An 18,481-nucleotide genomic window follows, 5' to 3' on the forward strand; every position below is an offset into this window, starting at 1 on the left:
TCTGCTCCTGGATGCTGAACAGTGTGTTCTGAGCACATCTGCCAAGCGTCCGCCACGCTGCTGCAAAAGGCGCCCCTTCTTCCAGCATGAAAGTCTGTTTTTTTATGTTCTAAGTATCATCTGTGCTTGAATACATAGTGTCTCCCAAAAAGGACAGTTCCCTTGTCCAGCGAGAGAATCCCAACACCTCCATCCCAGCACGCCCAACCCACAAGTTCTGGTCAACATGACTAAACAAACTTTATGACTTAGTATGTGAAATCACATATATTATGATCTAGAAATAGAACCTTTCCATTTCCACCTTCCATGAAGCAATTTAATTCAGAGTTCTCCCCACAAGTCTTCTCCATGCCTGTCATCGCTTTTTGAGTCTAACCATTTCCTTCAGCACATTATCTACTTTCCTTCCGAGCTCCCTGTGATACTGTACTTTTCAAATCTGTGTGTGACACTTCATGAAAAAAGTCTATCCTAAGCCATAAGAAGCCCCTCCACAGATCATCAGAACAGTGGCCCTCACAGACAAAACTATATCCGCGATCCCCACAGCATATTACTGGCTGTGTTACATTTTAAAGTGACCCTTTGTGGCTTAAATTTGACCTGACAGAGTAGCTAACCTTCTCAGCAAACCTGTTTCCTCTTCTGAAGACGGGGCAATAGCTTGTGCTGTAGGTGGGAGTGACTACAAAACTGAAATGCAGTGAACAAAATGGGAGTAGAAATGCTGTCCGCAGGCCTGGCCCATCCAGACCTGCCCTATGCAACCTGCCATGACCTTTCTGGTTCCACCAGCTTGATGCCGACCAGCATCATGCCCTCAGAATCCACCTGTTAAATGAAGTGGAACCACGTGATGGAAAGAGGCTGCATCACTGAATCACCAGGTTGGAAAAGAACGCACCAATCTGGGGCTTTATGCAAGCGGAGAATAACGTTCCATCACATCTGCACCATGGCACATGTTTGGGTTTACTTTTTACAGCAACTAGCATGACCATAACTAACACAACACATTCAACATTTGGTAACTGTGAAACCATGACCTCAGGAATAACGACTAAGCCTGTATTCAATTTCTCTGCCTTTTTAAAAAAATGCCTTTTCATCATGCAATCTCTCTAAGCACTCATACTAAGTATTGATAAAGGTGATTTCAGGCTTATGTGCTTTCTGTCTGTGTTCTCATGAGTCTCACCCATCCGGTGTTTTTGGTAAGCTGTGACCGATAAACATATCAAGATCTTTGCAAAATGGAAGATTTTGTAAGGACCCCAATATAGAGCAAATCTCTCTTTGGCTGAGGGACAATTTCAGAAAAATTTTCACTTCATATTCACACAGGTTTTGAACTAGGATACTCTCTTTTTCACAGACAAAATTCCCCCATTTTAGTGCCTCTGGGGGCTTCCCAGATGATGCTGGTGGTAAAGAACCCAGCTGTCAATGTAGGAGATGTAAGAGATGTGGGTTTGATCCCTGGATTGGGAAGATCTCCTGAAAGATGACGGCAAGGCAACCCACTACCGTATTCTTGCCTGGAGAATCCCATGGACAGAGGAGCCTGAAGGGCCACAGTCCATAGGGTTGCAAAGAGTCGGATACAATGGAAGTGACTGACTTAGCATGCCTGCAATGCTTTTTAGTGACTCATTAAGGCATCTCCAAAATACCCGTTTGGCATACCTGACCCAGAAAACAGCAGGCCTTGCTGCAATTTGGGACACTTCAGGGTCTTGAAGTCTAGAGTATTTACTGAAAGTGAAAGTAACATGCAAGTAACATTTTACGCTTTCCAAAGTCATACATTAAAACTTCCATATTTTTTATGAGATCTGATCTCTCTGCCAGGAGCCCATGAGAGACTAAATGGCCAACTTTTATTATGGATACAAATCAGTAAATAGCAATTCTACACAATTTAGGGCAAAATGGATTTTGTGGAGAGTAACCTGAAAGAAAAAGAAAGGGCCACATTACCCAAGAGGGCCATCTGCACGTTTGTGCTTGTTAGCCACAAGCCAACACTTCACACTGTGCACACTTTACCTCAACACATACAGACACACGCATATGAACACACGTGAGTTGTAGCGACTGACATTTAGGAAACTCCTCTGAGTAAAGGGCTTTAGCATCAGCATGGCTGAGCCTTCCAGGCTCCTGGAAAGTGGGTATCACAATGCTCAATTCAAGGGGGAGGAAACTGAGACCTGGACACAGTCCATTTCTTGCCCAGCTTCCTGACCCTCAGGAAGCCTCCGAGTTCCTCATTCACAGAACATCCTGCTGCTAAGTCACTTCAGTCGTGTCTGACTCTGTGTGACCCCAGAGACGGCAGCCCACCAGGCTCCCCCATCCCTGGGATTCTCCAGGCAAGAACACTGGAGTGGGTTGCCATTTCCTTCTCCAATGCATGAAAGTGAAAAGTGAAAGTGAAGTCGCTCAGTCGTGTCCGACCCTCGGCGACCCCATGGACTGCAGCCTTCCAGGCTCCTCTGTCCATGGGATTTTCCAGGCAAGAGTACTGGAGTGGGGTGCCATTGCCTTCTCCAACAGAACATCCTAGGGCTGGTCAAGTGACCTAATTCGTAATACTTCCTATTTCCGTGTCTGTAAAACAGGAACAGTTCAATCTCTCTCTGCAATGAAGCTGCATCCTTTATCATCTCCATTCTTTAGCTTTGGAAATGGTGCTCAGGACTGATGGTGGGGGCGGGGGTGGAGGACGCAGAGAGTATTTTACAGATATAAAACTACTAAGCGTAGAACAAGACATTTAAGTCCAGGTTCATTTGACTTCCCAAGTCACCCTCCATCCAGCCATGGTCTGTGGGTTCAACCACCATTGTTTAGCCTTAGTTGTTCCCTGAAAACACTGTTTCAGAATCAAAAATCTCTACTGAGACACCCAGACCTGGAGTGAACATCCCATGGGCAGGAATCTCAGAAGGGTGCTTCACACACTTGAATCTCAGTGTTCTCACCTGTGAAGTATGACTGATTTCCACCTTACTTAATTTCCTTCTGTTTAGATTCAACAAGATCATGTATAAAAGGTGTCTCACAGCAATTGACACCCTAATGACCCAGTGATCTTTCACTTCATTCCCCATTTCAAGCATCTTCTGGGCTCCTCTGTGTCAAGTACTGTAGAAGGAGACCAGATGAATAAAAGAGACTACAAAAGCCTGAAGATTTCCTAGTGGGGCAGAGAAGACACACTCAAATAACTAGAACACATGATAGAGGGTATGAGAAAAGCACATTTTTACCAATGTATATATAAAAAATATATTTATCCTTCTTAAAGAAACTTTAGACTAATAAGTGATACACGTGCATGAAACAACTCTGTGTTCAGTAACTGCTGAATCAATTCACATTAGTATGACTAGCACTGGTCATGATTAATGACCTAGCTGCACAAGAAGAGGTTCACTATGAACAGTTCAGCATCTCTGGCCAATCTTCTGAGTTGCTATTTTAATTAACGTGTCTTTAAGAAACGAACACAGGTTTGGCAAGACATGATATGAGTCTATCACTAAAGTAACCTCAAAGAGAAAATTCACACTTTTAGAAAGAAAACTCTTTCTAAATTAAGTCATCATCCAGAATCTCCTTGGCATTTCCCAACTCTTTGTCCGAGCAACAATTTAGGTTCGGGCATACACTGGGTGCTATAAAAAGTCCCACGTGGATATTTGCCAGTAAAATTCTTAAATCATACTAATGGCAGTAGAAAATACATTTCCTATCTAGGAATGTTGGCAATGGTTAATCCAACATTCACAGAACTCTTTTGTATACTGAAGGAATCAAATCATAATTAGATGACCATGGGTTTTAAGTATGTTCACCATGTGCTTAAAATGGCTATTTCTGGATATATGGACATCACTGAATACAACAGAATGACTTTTTCACAGTCGGACAAACAAGAACAAAAGGAGAAGACTTTGGATGCTGCATCTGCAGAAACCTAAATATTAAAGCTTACTTTTACCTAAGATTACTTTTCCTATTGTGTAATTTATTCATTCTTCATAACTACAATAAGAAAAAAAAAAAAGCACCCAGTCTGACAAGGCGAGCCTGCAATGCACCCCTATAAAGACCTAATGGTAACACTGCTGCTTACATTTCCTCAAAGGTGGACTAAAACGGAGTTGATTTCATGCACCAGCTATCCTTTGCTCTGTGGCCAATACTGGAGGAGCTGGAAGCCTGTGGAAAAGACAGATGACCAGCTGATCACTGGGAACACTGCTCAGGAGAGTTTTACAGAAAAAGGGTCTGGAAACTAAGCATGCAAACACAGACAGCAAGTCACTCATTCATGAGGTCAAAGGCACAATGAAAACGCAGGTCCCAGAGGAGTGAAACATTCACATGGACTACTGTGACAAATAGAACCCCACCTCCATCTCATGTCCTGGAAGTCAACTCCATTCGAGACTCTGTGCTCAGCACCTAAAGCATACTCTCCATTGCATCCTCACAACACTTAAGATATGATTACCTTCACGCCCAGTTCACAGATGAAGAAACTGAGGCTTGGAGAAGTCTAGTAAATTGGCTACAGCCTCCTGACCTCCAGCTAGTATCCAATATAATCTAGATAGAGATGAAAGCCCATTCATCTCTACATCCTCCATACTCTTAATTACTACACTATACAAAGGAGGAGGAGGAGGATGGGGAGAATATATACCACAAGATATGACAAACTCTGAAATAAAGTTAAATACAAAGAAAACCATAAAACAAGTTAAATCTCAATGTTTTCACCTAAGTCTCTAAACAGTTGTGGAGTAGACCTCCTTTAAAAATGTCACATTTGTTCTTTAGTTTTATCCAGCTTAAAGATATGTTATTCCCTTGGACTCTGGGTATATGCACTCTATCTTTTCAATCCAAAGGTCAGTATTAATTTTTAGAGTGTGAGTCCCAGGAAATAAAACAAGTATCTAAGAAACAACTGGGCCCAGGGGCCCAAAGGCGTGAAAACATAACTTCAAAAGTAACACAAAAGTATTAGCCTCTTTCCGTCTCTGTTTTGTTTGTCTTATTGAAGGACATCATAGAGCAAGGAAAGAAGATAGTCTCTTGAAAGGAGGCCCACGGTTTGACACGGGTTTCTTCTTGAGAGGTTATAAATATTGATGAGTCATAAATCTTTGGCGGTTCATAGTATGAGCTCAGAGCTCACGCGTTTACAGACCTGGGTTCAGCCTCTGGCACTGACACATACAGGCTGTATGAGTAACCACGGATACCTGGGCTGCTCTACACTCTTCTGCACAACTGTCTGAATGGGAATGATGTTCGTATCTGTCCTACAAGGAGCCATGAAGCTGGAGGAGACGACGCTGAGCCTCTGTCAACTGCATACAAATACTAACCAGCACACCTCTCTCAATACTCCTTCCTCCTCTGACAGCAGGCTTTGAACATGTGACTCAGAACCTGGCCAATCACAGTCACTTATTCCTTTGACCACAGCCATTGGTCCAGGGAAAGGCACATGACTCAACCTGAGCCAATCAGAGTGCCTCCCTGGGATTTTTTTTCTGACTTGAACAGCCCGGAAGCTCATCTTTCCTCTTTGATCTTGAGGCTGTAGGGAGGTCAGCCTGAAGGTGCCTGCAGTCATGTTCAGAGACAAGACAAGACAGGGTGGGAGAGAAAAGAGGCTCAAGGATGTGAGTCTCTAGTTCCGGTCACCTCCAGGGCCAAAGCACCCTTGCCCTGGCTCGGGGTCAGCAACGTAAGCCAGTAGCTCCTCCCAGGCTCTCCGTGTTTTTGAGTCAGTTATTTTGATTACACTTGATTATACTTCTGCACTTGTAACCAAAAGATCAGACGTAATTAAAGCGCATATAATCTAATCAGTAACCAAATCCTCAATAAAAATAATTTTCTCCTAAGTGGATTCATTGGTTATAAAAGACAAACACTGCCATTATTTATACTCATTTTCTCAAAAGAAAGAAACATCTATTTTCATTTTCAGTCACCTTGTTCATTTTCCAGTGGGGTTCGTATTCGGCGTTAAACTTTCTCACTTGCCCATATTCACTTTCAAGATTTGGCCCATAAAAACTGGGGCCAAAAACAGTTATTTTTTTCTATAGCTGTATTCAGTTCAGTTCAGTTCAGTTCAGTCACTCAGTCGTGTCCGACTCTTTGCGACCCCAAGAATCGCAGCACGCCAGGCCTCCCTGTCCATCACCAACTCCCGGAGTTCACTCAGACTAACGTCCATTGAGTCAGTGATGCCATCCAGCCATCTCATCCTCTGTCGTTCCCTTCTCCTCCTGCCCCCAATCGCTCCCAGCATCAGAGTCTTTTCCAATGAGTCATCTCTTCGCATGAGGTGGCCAAAGTATTGGAGTTTCAGCTTTAGCATTAGTCCTTCCAAAGAAATCCCAGGGCTGATCTCCTTCAGAATGGACTGGTTGGAGCTCCTTGCAGTCCAAGGGACTCTCAAGAGTCTTCTCCAACACCACAGTTCAAAAGCATCGATTCTTTGGCACTCAGCTTTCTTCACAGTCTAACTCTCACATCCATACATGACCACTGGAAAAACCATAGCCCTGACTAGATGGACCTTTGTTGGCAAAGTAATGTCTCTGCTTTTCAATATGCTATCTAGGTTGGTCATAACTTTTCTTCCAAGGAGTAAGCGTCTTTTAATTTCATGGCTGCAGTCACCATCTGCAGTGATTTTGGAGCCCCCCAAAATAAAGTCTGCCACTGTTTCCACTGTTTCCCCATCTATTTCCCAGTTGACACTAAATACAGAGGGTATGTAGGGGGTGGGGCACTGGCCAGGAACAAAGGACTGATGCTATTTTTATCTTGCTCATAGAAATTCCCCAGGTTACTGGACTTCTTACTGCTGTAAGGTGGGGGAGGGCATTACAAAAACAAAACAAAGTATATTCACCAAGGTTTACAATCACTGTAAGAAATCCTTTCTGCCTTTTCATAGGATTTAATTCTGTTTTATATTAAAATGTCCGCATATTATCATTCTCCCAAAAATGAACTGATAAAAATAAAAAGGCACAGTGGGCTCCAATTTTCCAATTATCTTCTGAGGCAAAAGGGCAAAGTCTGAGGTCAGACTGAGGCAGGAGCATGGGGTGTTCCTGGTCTCATCTTGAATTAGGGCATCCACCCCAACCTTTGAAGGAATTCAGGGAGGAAATGGGGATGAAATGTTTGTCAAAATGCATGAATGGAATTACAATAGAAGACTGCTGAGGCTCAGTGGCCATCCCCATGCACAAAAAAGAGGCCCAGAAGGAACGCCAACTTCTCTGGACTGGGCTGACATCCAGACCTGGAAATCTAACAGCAGAATAAAGGGAGAATCATTTACTGTGTAAATTGACTTGGCCTGTTGGGTGAAAGGTAGCATTTCTCAAAAGAGAAATAAAATTGTCCTAGTCTTTCAGTGTTCTTAGACAAATTGTGAACTTAGAGATAAGAAATAACCTAAAGATGTAGTTTATTGCATTTGACTCCATTCCATACCTAAGGGTATTTTTTTAAACACAATATTGATTTTTAGATTAGACATGCAATCTACTCACGAGGAAAGATAGTTCTGCAAAGAGAAGGCAGACACATTTATGAATGGAGACAGAGGTTTACAAAGAAGATCCCAATATACGGGACTCAATGTATCACACATTTTTATAAATGCCTCCAAGTAGGAATACAAACCAAATACATCTTCCTGTTGGGCCTCAATGCTATTCCTGAGCCCTAAAGAGCCAAACTGAATGATTTATTTTGTTCAAAAGAAAAAATTAAAGAGAAGAATTAATTTCATGCAGATAAACATAAAACTGCATTTAAGAAAAAATTTCATCTAGGCCTGATATTTATGAGAAAGCTGGATCAGAAAGGAAAATAAGCCAAGAAGTTAAACTGTTTTGTTTTTTAAATAAGACATGTTTGAGATTACTATTTCAACATACCTATTGTATAGGTAAGGAAATTAAGATCCAAATGATCAACTATATAAATCCTTTATGGCACAGGGCAGACCCTCTCCCAACCCAGGCCTTCTTCCACTAAGCTTAGCTGAAGACATTAGCCCAAAAACTGCCCTGGCAAAAACTGAAAGAAAAAAAAAATCATAACAACAAAAAAATGGGTCACAAAGAAGGTATGCCATTATTGAAAAGGTTAGTGGAAATAAGCTAGAAGGTATTCTACCTTGTGGGCTTCCCTGGTGGCTCAGTGGTAAAAAATCCACCTGCTAATGCAGAAGACATGGGTTCAATCCCTGGTCTGGGAAGACCCCTGGAGAAGCAAATGGCAACTCACTCTAATATTCTTGCCTGGAGAAACCCATGGACAGAGGAGTCTGGTGGGCTATGGTCCATGGGATCGCAAAGAGTGGGACACGACTCACAAACTGAACAAGAATTCTACTTTGTACAAATTGTGAAATATGAAGAATAGCCAGTGGACTTCAAGGAAGACAGAACGAAGCCAAAAAGGGTTCAAATGGGGATAACTGAAGTGAACACAGCCACGGAAGCCCTTCTGTGTTAGACTTCCACTTTTTTCTCAGTAATGTTCTGTCTTAGAAGACATGGTTGATCAAATATTCTTTTTATGTTAGGATATAGATTGATTAAGTGCAGAAGTCCCAGCACCAGGGGTAGAGGTCTAGAGACAAAGCTCCCTTTAAGCCCAGAAGACAAGCACTGTTTCATAAAATGTGCAGCCAACTTATGAAAGATATGAAAATGGTTTAGTTCAACATCCACTAAATGCCTTTGGGTCATGCACCATTGCTGGTATAAATGTAACCAGAACTCAGGCACAACTTCACACCACTTGGGAATCTGGTGGATAGAGCATGTTGCTATGACACAGTAACCACCATCAGAAAGGCATTCACTGCGTAGTGTACATGCGTGTGTAAACACACCACATGTACATCAGGGAGGACAGGCGGACACTACCAGTCTTCAGGAAAGATTTTTTGGAACAGGTGACACTAGCCGTGAGTCCTGAAAAAGTGGAAGTTGGCCAGACAATGAATGCAGAAGATGGAGAATGAGAATTCCAGACAGAGGTCCAGTAGGAGCCAAAGTAAGGAGGCAAGGGCAGCATCATGGTGTGAGAAGTCTGCAGGGAGTTCAGTTTTGCAAGAAAATAAAGTTGTGGTGTTAGAGAAGACTCTTGAGAGTCCCTTGGAGAGCAAGGAGATCAAACCAGTCAATCCTGAAGGACATCAACTCTGAATATTCATTGCAAGGACTGACACTGAAGCTGAAGCTCTAATACTTTGGCCACCTGATGCCAAGAGCCGACTCTCTAGAAAAGACCTGGATGCTGGGAAGGATTGAAGGCAGGAGGAGAAGGGGGTGACAAAGGATGAGATGGTGGGATGGCATCACCAACTCAATGGACACAAGTTTGAGCAAGCTCTGGGAGATAGTGAAGGTCAGGGAAGCCTGGTGTGCTGTAGTCCACAGGGTCACAAAGAGTTGGACACAACTTAGTAACTGAACAACAACAAAGCAGGGAGGTGGGAAGCTTGGCCTTTGTAAGGTCATTACTAATGGCCAGCAGCCTGGGGAGGTACTGGAGAGAAGGGCACTGTGGAAAGTTCCCTGGCTGAGTGCTGAGGACTTCTGGGATAGGACTGCCCAAAGGGAGCTAAGCGATCTTGGGAACACAGCGCATGACTCTGGGCACCACGTGAAATGAGCTCCGCCGTGTTCCAAGGGCTGAGGTCTAATGGCCTTGGGACGTGGAATTCAGCCTGCCCTGTCTCCTCCAGGGGTAATGGGGCAGGAGGAGTGTGGTGAGGTCTATGGACATGGTTTATAAACAGCAGAGACTGCATCTCAACACAGGTGAGACAACACCAGAATTATGTATCAGCAACCCTCCTTGAAGAGGCTCAAAAGTATTTTGAGAAACTCTGGTACAGCACCTTTAAATGTGAACAGAAAGATCACCTCTTCAGTCTGAGATATCTACCTTGTGACACAACACAGCTACTCTTTCAGAATAGGGCTTTGTCCCCAAGAGGGAGGCACTGAGTTTTCTCGGGAGGGACACAAATGGATTCTGATTTAAGGGGCCCACGGCAAGTAGGCCCAGCAGCAACGTGGACGATGGTTTGAAAGGGGTACAAAACTAGCGTGAAAGACCAGGCAGGAGATGGTGCCGTCAGTCACTCAGGACTGCCCGTGGTCATTCCCCAGCCTGTGGTTGCCAGCTCAGAAGACCATGGGCACTGGGAAGCTGCTGTAAGCGGGGACCAGGGGGTCCAGGGGGAGTGGAAAGCAAGCAGTCTCCAGCCTACCCGGGCCCTGGGAGCTCCATGCCAGCCACGTGCTGCTACATGGCAATGCAGGCCTCCTGTTGCAGGGCCCCTGGTTTTTAAGAGTAGCTGTAAATCCAAGTGATAACTTAACCTTTCTAAAGATTAAGTCAATTTCTGTAGACTTGTGTTCAGGCCAACGGCATGTCTGCCAGCTAGAAGTGGCACACTGGCCATCACTGTGCCACTTCTGGACTGCAAAGCAGAACAGGGCCACGGTGACTGGAGCAGAAGCTTAATGGATTTCACAGCACCAGCACTAGGACAGGACTTGGTGACTGTCTGGATGTTGGGGGGCTGGTGGTTGCTGGAGGAGTCTGGTGACCCTAGGAGGTCCCTGCTTTAGCACCCTGGTCAATGGTGGCGCCATCACATAAAACGGGACAGGTTTTCACTAAGGATGAAACAGGTGTGGGGTGCATGATTAAAAACTAAAATTGCTTTTGGACTTATTGTGGGTTTTCTACCTCAAGAGCATGGATCAGCCCACTAGACTGTGGGGAACTAGGTGGAGATACAATCTGGGACTTTGAACTGGTGAAAGTGGAAGCCATGGGAAAATGGTAACTCTAACACTCCTCGTAGAGCTCAATATGGATGAGAACTGAGCCCCAGGAAACCCCAGGAGGTAGTGGAGTTGCCAGGGAGGCAGAAGGCAAACCAGGAGGAGATGACAACTAGGGAAGAAGAAAAGTACCCATGAGAAAAAGAGGAAAGATCCATACCCAGTCCTGCAGAAAGGTCTACAGGACTTCCTCAGATCCTTCAGGAATTGTGGTGTCTAGATAGGGAAAGAATGGAAACCGGTGACAGACTTTATTTGCTTGGACTCCAAAAATCACTGCAGATGGTGACTGCAGCCATGAAATTAAAAGACGTTTGCTCCTTGGAAGAAAAGATATGACAAACCTAGACAGCATATTGAAAAGCAGAGACATCACTTTGCCGACAAGGGTCCATATAGTCTAAGCTATGATTTTTCCAGTAGTCATGTATGGTTGGACCATAAAGTAGGCTGAGTGCCAAAGAATTGATGAGTTTGAGCTGTGGTGTTGGAGAAGACTCTTAAGAGTCCCTTGCACATCAAGTAGATCAAACCAATCAATCCTAAAGGAAATCAACCCTGAATATTCACTGAAAGGACTGATGCTGAAGTTTAACTTCCAATACTTTGGCCACCTGATGCGGAAGAGCTGACTCAGTGGAAAAGACCCTGATGCTGGGAAAGATTAAGGGCAGGAGGAGAGCGGGGTGACAAAGGATGAGATGGTTGGATGGCATCCTCAACTCAATGGACATGAGTTTGAGCAAACTCTGGGAGATGGTGAAGGACAGGGAAGCCTGGTGTGCTGCAGTCCATGGGGTCGCGAAGAGCCGGACACAACTGAGCGACTGAACAACAACTCCTACTGTGGTGAGATTGGCCAGGTTGCAGAGAGTTGAGAAGAAAGGGAAGCCTAAGGAAGGGTTAACTCACTTAAGAAGACTTGGATACACAGGTGGTCACTGTAGCTGAGTTGGGGATGCAGGGACAAGGAGGTTATGGTGTTTTAAAAATACTGATAACATGTACACCCATGGCTGATTCATGTCAATGTATGGCAAAAACCACTACATTGTAAAGTAATTACCCTCCAATTAAAATAAATAAATAAATTTTTTAAAAAGTTCATGGGGAGACATGGAGCACTGTCATATGTGTGTCTGTCTCTCTGATCTTCTCTTAAGTCCCTGACCATCCCCCGATTTTTCTTCTATTATTCTACCTTATTGCAACTCTATCAGAGCATAGTTACGTTTGCTTTGTGTCTGCCTGCTTCCACAAGAAAGACTGTTCTAGGAGAGCAGGGACCTGCTGTTTACCATACATCAGGGCCTAACAAAGTGCTTGGACACAACAGCTGCTTAAGATTTCCTGGATGTGGGTAACTGTGGAAAAGTCTGCGGGAAGGAAATGGGGTAGGACATGGAGAGACATCAATCCAGTGATTCCTGTTTTCCTGGCAGAAGGGGTCATTCAGTTCAGTTCAGTCGCTCAGTCGTGTCCAACTCTTTGCAACCCCATGAATCGCAGCACGCCAGGCCTCCCTGTCTATCACAAACTCCCAGAGTTCACTCAGACTCAAGTCCATCGAGTCAATGATACCATCCAGCCATCTCATCCTCTGTCCTCCCCTTCTCCTCCTGCCCCCAATCCCTCCCAGCATCAGAGTCTTTTCCAATGAGTCAACTCTTTGCATGAGGTGGCCAAAGTATTGGAGTTTCAGCTTCAGCATCAGTCCTTCCAATGAACAACCAGGACCGATCTTCTTTAGGATGGACTGGTTGGATCTCCTTGCAGTCCAAAGGACTCTCAAGAGTTTTCTCCAACACCACAGTTCAAAAGCATCAATTCTTCAGTGCTCAGCTTTCTTCACAGTCCAACTCTCACATCCATACATGACCACTGGAAAAACCATAGACTTGACTAGATGGACCTTTGTTGGAAAAGTAATATCTCTGCTTCTTAATATGCTATCTAGGTTGGGCATAACTTTCCTTCCAAGGAGTAAGCGTCTTTTAATTTCATGGCTGCAATCACCATCTGCAGTGATTTTGGAGCCCCAAAAAATAAAGTCTGCCACTGTTTCCACTGTTTCCCCATCTATTTCCCATGAAGTGATGGGACCAGATGCCATGATCTTCGTTTTCTGAATGTTGAGCTTTAAGTCAACTTTTTCACTCTCCTCTTTCACTTTCATCAAGAGCCTTTTTAGTTCCTCTTCTTTCTGCCATAAGGGTGGTGTCATCTGCATATCTGAGGTTATTGATATTTCTCCCGGCAATCTTGATTCCAGCTTGTGCTTCTTCCAGCCCAGTGTTTCTCATGATGTAATCTGCATAGAAGTTAAATAAGCAGGGTGACAATATACAGCCTTGACGTACTCCTTTTCCTATTTGGAACCAGCCTGTTGTTCCATGTCCAGTTCTAACTGTTGCTTCCTGATCTGCATATAGGTTTCTCAAGAGGCAGGTCAGGTAGTCCAGTATTCCCATCTCTTGAAGAATTTTCCACATAGTCAAAGGCTTTGGCATAGTCAATAAAGCAGAAATGATGTTTTTCTGGAACTCTCTTGATTTTTCCATGATCCAGCGGATGTTGGCAATTTGATCTCTGGTTCCTCTGCCTTTTCTAAAACCAGCTTGAACATCAGGAAGTTCATGGTTCACGTACTGCTGATGCCTAGCTTGGAGAATTTTGAGCATTACTTTACTAGTGTGCGAGATGAGTACAATTGTGCGGTAGTTCGAGCATTCTTTGGCATTGCCTTTCTTTAGTACTGGAATGAAAACTGACCTTTTCCAGTCCTGTGGCCACTGCTGAGTTTTCCAAATTTGCTGGCATATTGAGTGCAGCACTTTCACAGCATTGTCTTTCAGGATTTGAATGGGTCATGAGTCACCTGCCAAAGTGGAAGGTGGGTAGGGAAGAGATCTCCTGTGTTCAAGAAGAGTTGTGATGGGAGGACCAGTCTGCAACCCGGAAGGAAGGAGCTTGCAGTGCAGAGACACTGAGATGCTGATTTCAGAAGCTGAGCAACTCTGGGAGAGGGCAAGACCCGGATGTACAGGACCCAGTAGTGAGAGTGGGTGGAGGTCCCTGGAATTGAGATGGTCAAAGAAGCAGGCATGGGAGCATCTTCCACATGAACTGTGGGACGAGGGGAGGAGAGAAAGCTCACGGGTCAACTGTCCATGCTGTGGGACAGGTTGGCAGAGGACAGCCACAGAGACGGGTAGCTGGGACCTGACTAGGTCCCCACATCATTTCCAACTCTGCCACCTCAAACAATCTCTGACTAGTATCTAGTTACTGACGTGTGGAACTGAAAATTACTGTCCTTTAGAGACTGACTCATTTCTGTCCTTTTAAAATTACACTAATAAGTAAAGTTCACGGGGGATGAAATTTTCTGCATAGATTCATTTTTTAAAGAATTAAAAAAAAGAAAGATGACACCTTGCTGACCTTCAGTAATTGCCCTACACTGTACAATATTTTTGAACCTCATTTCAAGAAAGAATCAAAACTCAGAGTTGAAAGAAACCTTACATGATTTCAGCTAAAACCTTTATTTGCATGCCTGAAGAAAAATTTCACTAAAATACTGCAAACAGCACATAATTACTGATTTAGATATGCAGACAGCATGGAAGGTATCTTCAATTTCTGAAGTGTGCTTTATATATACAAATTAGCAACGCTTACATTTTTCCCAGTTATCAGTGTTCAACTTTCGATATAAAATCTCCAAAGTATAAAATTATCACGTAGATTGCTCCTTAACAGTTCAGAGGAGTAAACTGCTTCCTGTCTTGAAAGAGGAAGTCAAATCTTCAAACACCTTTTTATGTTGATGCTAAATATAAGAATATAAATATAAAAACGCTCCCTGAGAAGTAGTCAAAGCAAGCCACAGCAGCATTAGAGATTTCTCAAGAGAGACATAGGCGAAGATTATTTTTCGTTCATTAAAACAGTAAAACCTTTGAGAGCATCTTCCATGACACCTGAAGGTGGAGTGCTGTCTTATGTAATAGAAGCCTTCCCTCCGCACTCAGTTTGTAGGCAAATTAAACACCCAGTTCCCCCAGAATTTCTGAGTACTTTCACCTTACCTGTAGGCACTAATCAGTATTGCAAGTCCCATTGCGACAGGCGATTAAAAAAGAAAGAAAGAAAGAAAGATCTGCTCCACAGGGTTAAATCGGAGGCAGGAAACCAATTTAAAGGTTCTCCCCCAAACCACCGGTTACCCCTACCCTGCTCAGGCAGCGGTAACAAGTAGGAGTCCGTAGGAGTCCTCCCTAACAGAAGGTGCACCAGTAAAGTACGGGGTAGGGGACGCCCGCGAGTACCTGGGTACCCCAAGTTCAGGGTCAGGGGCGCCCGCTAGGACGGACCGGCAGCAGCCACGGCGGCTCCAGAACTCCCGGTCGCGGGCACACCTGGACGCCACCGCACGCGCGGCCCCTCGGCTACCAGCCCTGGTCCCACCCCGACTCCCCGCGGGGCCGGGCCCGCACGCCGCGGTGGCCGAGGCAGCCCGGTCGGGCGAGACTGAGAAAGTTCCTCCGCCCGACGCCGGCGCCCTCGGGCCCCGCTCGCCCCGCAGCCTCCCGGCCGGGCGCAAGGTCGCGGCGCGGAGCCTGCGGCGCGCTGAGCCCCGGGACCGTCCCCGGCGTGGCGGGCAGCCCCGGCCGCTTCCCTCCCGCCCCTCGGGCGCCCGGGATCGGCCGCGGGCGCGCAGCCCCGTACTCACCGCCCCTCGATCGTGATCCCCAGGTGGCTGCCGCGGGGCGCGGCGCGGCCCGAGCCGGAGCCGGGTATTGGCGGGGCGGGGGAAGTCTGAGGAGGAAGAGCGGCGAGGAGAGAAGCGGCGGCGCCTGCACAAGCCGCGCAGCCCGGCAGCCCTACAGCGCGAACCGCCGGCCACGGCGGCGGGGGCTTTATCGGCTGCCCGCGCGGCCCCCGCCCCTTCCTGCCGCCCCCGCCCCCGGCCCGCCCCGCCCCGCCTTCCCGCCGCCTTCTTTGTGTGCCGGCGGCTGCCGCGTCCCCGCGCCCGCACTCCGGGGCGCCCCCGCTCCCGCCGCCGCCCCGCTGAGGCCACCCCCTCCCCGCGGGTCCCCGTCCCGGGGCTGCGCCCGGAAAGCGCCGGGAGACACGCCGACCCCGAGGTGCGGCGCCAGCCCGGGCCGTGCTGCACGTGGGTCGCCGGGCTCGGCGGGGGGTGTGGGAGGTGGGGAGGGACCCGAGGACTCGCGGTGCGTCCCTGGGACGCCAGCCGAGTCGTCTGGGCTTGTTCCCCAACCCCGCATCCCCCAGCCCACCCCAGGAGAGACGGGTTGGGACGCCCGGGAGACTGCCTACCGTTCCGGGTGATGGGGTGAACGGTGCCAGGTCGCGGCTGGGGACGGACAGATCGCCGGGTGCCCCAGAGCCGACTTCTCCCGGCCTCGGGGACAGAGGAGCGGCCGCTGGTCGCCCTAGGCAATAGGCAGACGAGGGAATCCAGAAAACTGAATTCCTGCTTGTGGTGACAGCGTAAGGTAGCCGCAGAGCCCAGGGCATCTGGCCCTTCCCAACCGGTTACTGCCGCCGATGGGACCTTGTGCGCTGCAGAGAGGCACAGACCCCAGAGGCTGGCGACAAATCACTGTGCCGCTTCCATCTGTGTTACCCAGATCTCCCGTATTCAGCCCTCCTTTGCGTCAACTTAGGTTCGTGGGTACCCAACTTTAATGACATATAATTTATGTCGCCCTTATACAGTGCGGAATCCTCATCACCAGGCCTACGGCCCCAACTGTGAAAAAAAAAAAAAAAAAAGTGTAAATCTGAAACACATCTTGAACTAAGCTTGCACGTACTGATGAGAGCATCTTGGACTCTTAGAAGGGTTTTCACGGCCTCTCATATAGGGAAACTATCTATGGGAGGTTTGGTCCTAAAACAAAAAGGAAACAGTCCACAAAGAGAAAATGCCTTTCACTGCTTTACTCTCATGTCTAGTATTTATATTCAGTTATATGCATGATACAGATCCTTTTTTCTTGTTGTTCCCTCTGCCAGAAATGCTTTTTTTTTCTCCCTACGGTCTTCCTCATGACTACTTCCTTTTACCTCGGGTCACAACTCAAATGTCACCATCTCTAGAAAACCTTTCCTGGTCACTTGAGCTAAAGCCACTTCTTCCTTTCTCCAACCCATTACATTCTTCGTAACTCTCATCATGATTTTTCTCTTCCACCTGTTTCTTGGCTAGTTTTTTCCCCATCCTTCTTCATTAGAATATATACTCCCAGAAAGCAGGGAAGAGAAACCAGTTGAATATGATTTCTAACTCACCTAGTTCTTAGTGCCTGAAGCCAGTACTCCATCAAAGTAGTTGCTCAATAAATATTTGTTGACTAATGGGTGGACAAGTGCCAAGTGACTATTAGCAAGGTTAGGTATTGCTCCAGGGACAGGGTTATCGCTTGGTCTCATCTGGCAGGGTGAGCTGGAGCTGGGAACAATGAGATGGAGGTGGAAGAGGCTAGAGGAGAAAGCCCAGAGATGGAGAAACTGGGATTCATGTGTTTGAGAAACTGGGATTAATGTCTTCCAGATAGGAGTCATCCAGGGGACTAGAGGAGAAACAAATGAGAACCAAGATGTAGGTGAAGCCAGCTTATGAAAGCCTGCATGATCCCCCCCATCCATTTCTATCTCTATCACTTTTGAAAACATTTTATTCATTTTTGGCTGCACTGGGTCTTTGTTGCTGTGTGTGGGCTTTCTCCACTTGTGGCGAGTGGGGGCCACTCTCTAGGTCAATGCACTGGCTTCTCATTGCGGTGGCTTCTCTTGTTGTAGAGCACAGGCTTGAGGGCTCGCGAGCTTCAGTAGTTGCAGCACGTGGGCTCAGTATCTGTGGCACACTGGCTTAGTTGCTCCTGTGGCATGTGGAATCTTCCTGGACCAGGGATCAAACCCATGTCCCCTGCATTGGCAGGTGGATTCTTATCTGCTTACTCCATCATGTTTTTTAAACTGAACACTTTTATTGAGATAATTGGGTAGCATTTTGTGAAACTACTGTATAATATCATAATCAGGATATTAACATGGCTAGATTGATTCATGTCTCAAACACTTTGGTAATTACTTTCAATTTCAAATTTTTTGGTAAAATTACTCTGATTTTTGAAAGAAATGAATATTATTTTAGAGGGTGTCAGTCTCTTGTTTTAATGGAATCAACTTTTTTTTTAAGGTGAAAAATGTTTTATTTTCCCAATTAGAACATAGTGAGGGTTCAGATTCTTCATCTCTAAAAGACAGTCCGAAATCTTTGGAACTTGTCTCTGACCATTCACTTCTCCGCTCTACCCAGGACTGTCGAAGGAATGTTTTGAGCAATACTGTACATGACTTGTCAATTCTGAAATCAGACAGGATGCAGTGTTAACTAATATGCTGAACTATGCCTAGCCACTAATGGGCCTTTCTCTCTCCTTGGACATTGGATGAGACTGCCAATGAGTGCCTCCCAGAGGGAAGTGATTCAAGACAAAGACCCATTC

General features: G+C 46.0%; 1 protein-coding gene across 2 annotated transcripts in view; it reads right to left on the bottom strand.

Annotated features, from left to right (window-relative positions):
* SERPINE2 (serpin family E member 2) overlaps positions 1 to 16,409 on the bottom strand; it is a 70,570-nt gene extending 54,161 nt beyond the window's left edge. The window contains exon 1 of one of the 2 annotated variants that reach the window (XM_070773129.1): positions 16,284 to 16,409. The gene's annotated coding sequence lies outside the window, so the exon portion shown is untranslated. Of the gene's footprint in view, positions 1 to 15,675; positions 15,853 to 16,283 lie in introns of those variants that run through there. The other variant, XM_019977721.2, reaches the window with a different exon arrangement.
* Between the last annotated feature and the right edge of the window lie 2,072 nt (positions 16,410 to 18,481).

The sequence above is a fragment of the Bos indicus genome, chromosome 2, assembly GCF_029378745.1.
Source record: "Bos indicus isolate NIAB-ARS_2022 breed Sahiwal x Tharparkar chromosome 2, NIAB-ARS_B.indTharparkar_mat_pri_1.0, whole genome shotgun sequence".
Classification (NCBI taxonomy): Eukaryota; Metazoa; Chordata; class Mammalia; order Artiodactyla; family Bovidae; genus Bos; species Bos indicus.